Raw genomic sequence first — 8,247 nt, 5'->3', positions numbered from 1 at the left:
AATGTGGCTTTTCGGCAAGGTGATGTTCATAGAGAACCATGTCACCACTATTAACGCGCTCTACATCCCTATGGCACTCGAGATAGCGAGCGCTCATACTGCGGATCAGATCAGACAGAGGAGTTGGGGTTCGGCGGTCTTAGCGGCTACATACCGAGGTATGTGCAATTGTTGCCAGCTTACATCGAGAAAGCCAGCCCTTTTTGGATGCCCTCTATTCCTATAGTTATGGTCGTGGGAGAGGTTCTCTATAGGGCGACCAGATGTACGTGTTTGTGAGCCTATAGACGCCATGTTTGATGCTGACGGCATCGACATGCCTACTTTTGGTCTGTGTTGGACACGTCGCGAGGTATGCACCGTGTTATAGTTTAATGCAACTTTTTTCTGCACAAGAGATAGTTCGATGCTAGCGGCTACTAACTTTTGGTTTTCTGCAGAGACGCTTTGCTAGTGATCAGACCAGGAAGGCATACACAGCATTGAACGAGCAGTACGATGCGTACACCGGGGTCATCTGGCAGCCCTACACGGAAGCAGCCATACAAGCGAGATACCCTGGTGGTCTGTCTGTGCTATGCACAAGGGACCGAGATTACTGGATGACAAAATCAAAAATCATCTTCGATGTCTTCGTCGAGGAGATGGCACAACAGAGAGTTATGAGGCAATTTGGTCTTCTGCAGTTGGAGCTGCCTCCCCCTATAGAGAACCCGGTGCCAGCACACATCCACAAGTATTAACTAATTTTTCAATGTTGCATTATCTTTCATAATACTCCATTCGGAACTTTAGGTAATTGTTGAACACACACCACAATTTTAGGACGACAAGGAAGGGCATGACCAGGACAACTGCTGACTGGCTAGTTAGACTAGAGTCGTATGTTATAGAATGGGAGACAGCAAACACACATCTATGGCACGAGAATCACAATTTTGATCTCGATGAATTCAATCTCTATTTGCGGCGCTACATGACCGGAACACGATTACGCATCATTGAGCACTCCCACCCAGAGGAGATACCGGATCCTACTCCGTCGGATATGTACCCGAGCTATGACACTTCGGGCTCTAGGCAGTACGCGGTAAGATATATTTTCTTTAAGTAATGTTGTCACATACTTTAACGTGCAAGAGACATACATTATTAATCGTCATGGAAATTTGCAGGCTACCTTAACACACGAACTCTACCAGAACGTGACCACCTTTGGACGATCACTGTCGTCTGGACCTCTTCTTCAGCATTGTCCGGTGCTACAGCCCTTCTTGGAACGAATTCAGAACAAGATACGGACTGTGTACGAGGCTATCACGTGCACCCGGAGAATCGACGTTGTTCAGCACCAGTAGCAGCAGCCGCGTCACTCCATGCACCGACATCAACCACGTCCACGTCTAGCACATCAGCCGACAACCAGTCCACCCCGTCCTAACCAACCTAGCAGTTCAACGTGGCAACAACCACAACAATATGGTCCCACGTCGAGCTTCATGTTTTCTCCACAGCCATAGCAACACGGTCCCTCGTCGAGCTTCGTGTTTTCTCCACAGCCACAGCAGCACGGTCCCTCATCGAGCTTCGTGTTTGAGCCAGAGCAGCCGCCACAACCAGCAGGTAAGTGTCTTCATTTTTATTGTTTTCAATTTTAATTGAGGCGACCTCATTCTTCATGACTAAACGTTCCATCGTGCAGGAGCCTACGGATATCATGCGTCTATGTCAGCATCACATGATACATGGGGGAGTGATCAACATCCCGGGGAGAACATACATGCTTAGATGTCGCAACACACCTAGTGGATGAACATGTATTCGACTCCTCCACCAGGCCCCACACAGGATACATAGCATGACCAGGGAGAGTCTGAAATTCTTCCTCGTAACATTAGGCCACCTAACAGGTTGGGATGGTCGCCGCTTCCAGATCCGCCTCCCCGCCAGGCCAGACGTCGTCACTGACGCTTCCATCTATCAGTAGAGACATGACCATCTACTTATGTATGAGACTTATGTCTATTCTATGTATGAGACAAATGACTATGTACTTATGTATGAGACATATGCCTACTCTATTTTAGTACTCTGTTATCCGAACTACAACATCATATTTAGATAGAACATAATGCTCGTACAACAAGACAGTATAAACAACTAGATATAACTACATCTAAATTAACGGTGCATACGACTAAACTTACAACATACATCACAAAAACTACATGAAGTCATCATCGTCATCCTCCGTCGATGCAGAACTCTTACCCTTCGAGGATGCAGAACTCTTACCCTTGGACGATGCAGAACTCTTGCCCTTCGATGATGCAGTACTCTTGCCCTTGGACGATGCAAAACTCTTGCTCTTTGACGACGCAGAACCCGGAAGCGGCGGCATGAAGATATCATCTTCGTCCTCGCTCTCATCAGTCCATAAAAATGGATGCTTTTCTGCAGTCCTTCTGAAAGTTTCACTCTCCGGCTCCACTACCTTCTTCCACCTTGCATGCAACCTAAAAAGTTCTATACGTACCTCCTCGTAGGTCCTTTCAGGCCACCCAGACATACGTAATTCGTGAGCCAACTCATTCATTATGGTGTTACTACCGGTGAGTTCGTCCCATGGAACTATCCTATTGTCCATCCTGAAATCGGTAGCTAGCCTCAGAAGAGTCCTGCTCATCTCAGGATGAAAACTACGATCGAAAGGATAATGGGACATCTCAACTACACTACACTGGAATGCTTATCCTCCTCTGTCTGAAGGGGGTTTTATAGGTAGGGATGAGAAAATGGCAGGAAAGAACGACTGCGGTATGGCGGGAAACGGGTGGCGGGAAAGAGTTGGCGTGAACATATGGCGGGAAACGGGTGGCGGGAAAGAGTTGGCGCGAACATATGGCGGGAAAATATTACGAGCACAGGGTTGCACGAAATACGTCATAGTTTATAAAAAAATTCAGGAAGCGTTCGGGAAAAAAATGGTGGCATGCACCGGTCGGCCCACAGCAGGCCAATTAGTCCCTGTCGGCCCGCAGCTGGCCAATTAGTCGCTGTCGGCCCACAGCAGGCCAATTAGGCCCTGTCGGCCCACTACTGGCCGACTGGACCTGAACTGGTGGCCGACAGGCCAATCGGCCAGCAGCAAGCCGATAGGGTCTTAGTCGGCCTGCTGTGGGCCGACTAGGTCCACTCGGTCGGCTGCGGGCCGACGGTGTATTATTTTCGAAAATTATTTTTTGAGCGTAATATTTGTGCAAATTAATAAAAAAATGTATTATTTAAAAAAAATTAGCCTTTTTATGTACACTGAACTTTTCTATATATAACACATACTGAACAACTTTCTAACACATATATTTGTATTTTTTTAATCAGTTTAGAAATATCTAGCTTCTAAAAAAACAGCCATTTTTTTGTGGTGAAAACCATCTCAAAAGCATTGAATTTTTGTTCAAAACTGGGTCAGGGTAGAGTGCGTCGACCAATTTGTGCTGGGTTTCTGCGTAAGCTCCCCTGTTCGATGCCCATGGGCGTCATACAGCCTATTTTCTATATCGTGCCAGTCCTACTTATTTTTTTTTGAGAATCTCACAAAGCTTTATTACTGAATCATAATGTTCATAGGTACAAAAAGAAGATCGCCGGGTTGTCCTAGCCAAGTGTGTCGGCCAAACCCTAAAGATAACGCATGCTTTGCGAGATTATGGGCCTCCGTATTGGAGGTCCTATACTCATGAGTAAACGAACATGAAATAAAGGTAGTTGCTCTAGTCTTGATTTCCTCGACAATGGCTCCAAATTCTGCTGAGCTTCCCTGTCTGATTGCATCTACCACCACCTTGCAATCGGAGGCAACAAGTAAATGGTTGATATAGAGATCTTCTGAAAGTGCTAATGCCTCCCGAACAGCTAGTGCTTCTAGCACTTGGGGGTTGTGCAGTCCTCTGAAAACGAGAGCTGACGCTCCCATGAATAAACCTCTCTCATCCCTGCAAACCACACCAACTGTGCCAAACGTACCTGGGCGTGACACGGCCGCGTCCACATTGAGTTTGTAGTAATCTGTTGGTGGTGGAATCCACGTACGGGGTCGTGGTACTGCTATCCCATGTGCTTCCTCCTTCTTCTTCTTCAAAAACTCTATGTCTGATAAGTAAGCTTTGATGAAGTTGTCAGTGGCAAACGGAGTCTGGTATATATCCTCATGTATAGCTTTCCGTCTTGCACTCCAAATCGCCCATAAAGTAACAATCATCAACTGAAATTGCTCCGGTGGAAGAGAGTCATTCATGGCAAAGAGCCACAGCCGTGCGTCAGGTTCTGAGGTTGCCCACATGTGCTCGACCATCTCGGCTTCTGAAAGTGCCCACACACACCTAGACACATTACACTCCAGCAAAGAATGCCGCCAGCTATCCTGCCCTCCGCATAGGGATCAAGCACTCGTAGTGGCCATATGACGATGGTTTAGGACATCTCCCGTAGGGAGTGAGTGTTGCGCCAATCGCCAAGTGAAAAGGCGCAGTTTCGGTGGCACTGACATGTTCCATAGCGAGTTCCACCCCCTCATCTCATGTTCAGAGTTGGAAGGATCCTCCCTTTCCTCCAGCCATGCCTCGCGCCCAATCTTGATCTTGACAATCATCTTATAAGCTGACCGTACAGAAAAACGCCCCCTTGGATCATCATTCCATGCCAGTCCTACTTATTGGCTTATTTCCAGTTGGCACTCTGCGATCCCAGCGCACATCGTAGTGAGTGGGCCAGAAAATGTAGCGCTGTGATATTTTTTTTTTCTAACTATACAAAATCTTTTCACCAACCGGTTTTGTCAGAAAAAAAACAACTATTTTTGTCAAGCTTCAAAAAGCTTATGACCGATTTTGCCAGTTTTTTTGTTTTCTTCATATTTTTATTTTATTTTCTATTTTGACTTTTTTTAAATCCATGAATTTTTTTTGAAAACGTCAATGTGTTCTGGTTTCCAAATTCTTGATTTTTTAAAAAAATTCTGAACCTTTTTTGGAAAAGGTGAACAGCCCTTGGAATTCTGAATAATTTCCACATATACGATTTTTTTAAAATTGAAACCATGAATTATTTTCATAGATCCTTTTTTTCAAAGTTCTGAATAATTTCCAAATATATGAACAATTTATAAATCCACCATTGTTTTTGAAATTCATGTACTTTTCTATAAAAACAGGAACTTTCTTAGAATTTCATGTACTTTTCAATCAAATCCATGTGTTTTTTTAATTCATGATTTCCTTTCAAATTTTAAACTTTATAATTTGTTGTAAGCGGTCAATGACTGTCGGTCGACCGGCCTATGGTGAAGGGCCGACCAGTCAAATGCCAGACTGAGTGAACCAGCTGGAGTCCAACTCGCGCTTTCGGGTGCTTAAGGCCGTTGGTTCTATACACCGCCTGTACCGACTTTCGAGCTAGTTTTCTTTGTTTATTTTCTTGTTATATTTTGTTTTCTTCATTTTTTTTATTTTGTTAGTTTTCATAGGTTAGTTTTGTAATACATGTCTACCCTTTCTCATATATGTTGTACATTTTTATATGTATTTAAAACATTTTATATTCCCATTTAACAATTTCCAAATATATATTAACATCATTTACAAAAACATATTTTGATTTTTTTTTTCAAATGCATGTTGTAACATTTCATCAAAGCGAAAAAACATTTTGTTTATCTATGCACATTTTTCTAACTACAAACCTTATTGTACAACTATATACTTTTATGTTAAGTCTAGATGATAAAAAGTTCAGTAGTCCTCGGATATATTTGTATGCCCAATAATGCGTTAAGGCAGTGGCGGCGTCAGCCTTATAAATCTGTGGGGTCAATGGGTTTTTTTAGATTTTTTTCTTCATGATGAACAGTACTCCTAGGCTATTTTCCAAAAAAAACGGTGGGGTCGGCTGACCCCACAGCTTACACATAGAATCGTCGTTGCTTTAAGGTCATTTTGTTCTGGTCCAGAGTAGTCATGCAAGCAATCAAATGACTCATATTAATATTTGGTGGGCGCATATGGACAACCAAATACATATATTTGGTGTTGATGCAACCTACCTATCAATCTATCATGCCCAAGGTCTCTCGCGAAGTTTTATGGATCAATACCTCCTATAATTCAAGTGCACCTAGGCTCTTAAATGTTTCCACCTTTCCCTACTCTTGCTTGTTTTTTCTCTTTTCGTGACTCTTCATTCTTATTCTGCATCTATAAATATATACATACACGCTTCTATTTTTAGTCATGTGACACACAAGCTCAATGCTAGAATGCATTACTGTCTTAGGTGCCCAAGCAGAGGCAGAATTTTGTATTGCTGTGCTTCTTGGGAATGGGCAGCATCGAGAAGCATGTTAACAGTCTGTGAGTCTTGTACGGTATTGTGCGATGCACTTCCATATGAATGCTTCACCATTTCCGTAGTAGGTCCTAGCTAACCCCCTGCTACTGCATCGAGATAATGTAATGATCATTAACTGGTATAAGGAATACGAGATTGGTATATCGGAAAAGGAACTGCATACCAAAGGCGATCATCCACATCTGTAGTGCATGTCGCACCGCCTGTCAGTGGTGTGTTAGCAGCACCGGAACATGAAGAAGATGTCGGGGTAAGTTATATAGATTTGTACTACGCGTGCGGGGATCGCATGGGGTAATTCTTGTGATGCTTCCGTCGGATAAACTAATGAATAAAAAAGAATTGGAAGAGATCTAAGCGAACTACTTACATGGAAATGGGAGGGAACGACTAACTACAACAGTTTCTTTTGACGCGAACAGCAGGAGCTCTGCTTTTACATTATAGAAGAAAGAGAAGTCATTACAAAACCACTAGAGCCTAGCTCAAACACCATACCCACGCACTCAGAACAACATGAAAAAACACCACATCACGGGAAATCTCACATCTATACTACAGTGGTCCTCTTAGTTGCCTCCCAGAATAAATTAACCTCCTCCTTGATGAAAACAGCCAGAGAGATGGCCGTCCGCTCCTTCTGGTCAAAAACCCTCCGGTTTCGCTTCTTCCACAGATTCCACGCAATATACGCGGCCAAAGTAATATCCTCAGATACTTTCTCTTTTTCACCTGTAGCAGAATACAGCCTGAACCACCATTCCCCAATCGAGGGTGCCGACGAAATAGCATTGTACATTGCGCCGCTTGTTCTGCTGAACTGGAACCAAACCTCCTTTGCATAGCAGCAGGACAGAGTTAGGTGTTCTGCGGTTTCCTCCTGCTGATCACACAACCGGCACATGGAATATGTGACCACCCTCTCGCTCGCAGACGATCTGCCGTCCAGTTCCTATTTTGCAGGAGCAGCCACAAATAAAACTTGACCTTTCCTTCCATCTTGCACCTCCACACCCGGTCCAAACCCGGCATCGCAATCCTAGCTGCAAACTGAATTTCATAAGCAGAGCAAGCAGAGTATGCAGCATTTGCAGTTAAGTCCCAACTGATGAAATCTCTGTTGTTGGACAACGTCACATTCTGCACCTCCCCCCAAAGCTTGACAAACTGCTCGATCTGGGCATCAGTATGCATACGATGTAACCCTTTCATCCATCGCCCATTGTCCATCGCCTCCTTGACCGATAACCTTTTGAGGCGGGTCAATTTGAAGATCTCCGGAGCAAGAACAGCAGGTGCAACCCCATTCAGCCATCTGTCCATCCAGAAGGAAGCAAGAGAGCCATCACCCAACTGAATTGTGGTACAGCTCGAGAAGAGCTGCTTGTCAGAGCTGTCGCACGGCGTTGGGGTGCCCTTCCACGGCCTGTCCACCTCATCCCATCGAAACCACTCCCACCTCAGCCGCAGAGCCCGGCTGAAACATTCAATATTCTTCACTCCTAAACCACCATATTTCTTGGGGGAGCAAACTTGCGCCCAATTGACAAGACTTTTGCCACCAGCAGTCCCCTCCTCACATTCCCAAAGGAAATTTCTTCTCATCTTATCAACCCGCTTTATGAACCATTTGTCCGGTTGAAAAGCCGTTAGGAAGAAGGTAGCAGAGGCCGTGACCACAGAGTTGATGTAAACTAATCTTCCCTTCCTGTTCATCAAACGCCCCCTTCTCGGAGACAGCTTCCCAGACACAGAAAAACACCCATAACCCCTCCAAAATCAGCCAACATGGGTGCACAGTCCACTCCAGAGCAAGAGATTGGGTAAGCAATAGTCTTGGCC

This window comes from Triticum dicoccoides, chromosome 5A (assembly GCF_002162155.2).
Source record: "Triticum dicoccoides isolate Atlit2015 ecotype Zavitan chromosome 5A, WEW_v2.0, whole genome shotgun sequence".
Taxonomy (NCBI): Eukaryota; Viridiplantae; Streptophyta; class Magnoliopsida; order Poales; family Poaceae; genus Triticum; species Triticum dicoccoides.
The sequence above is the reverse complement of the archived record's forward strand: the minus strand, read 5'-3'. Positions refer to the sequence as shown.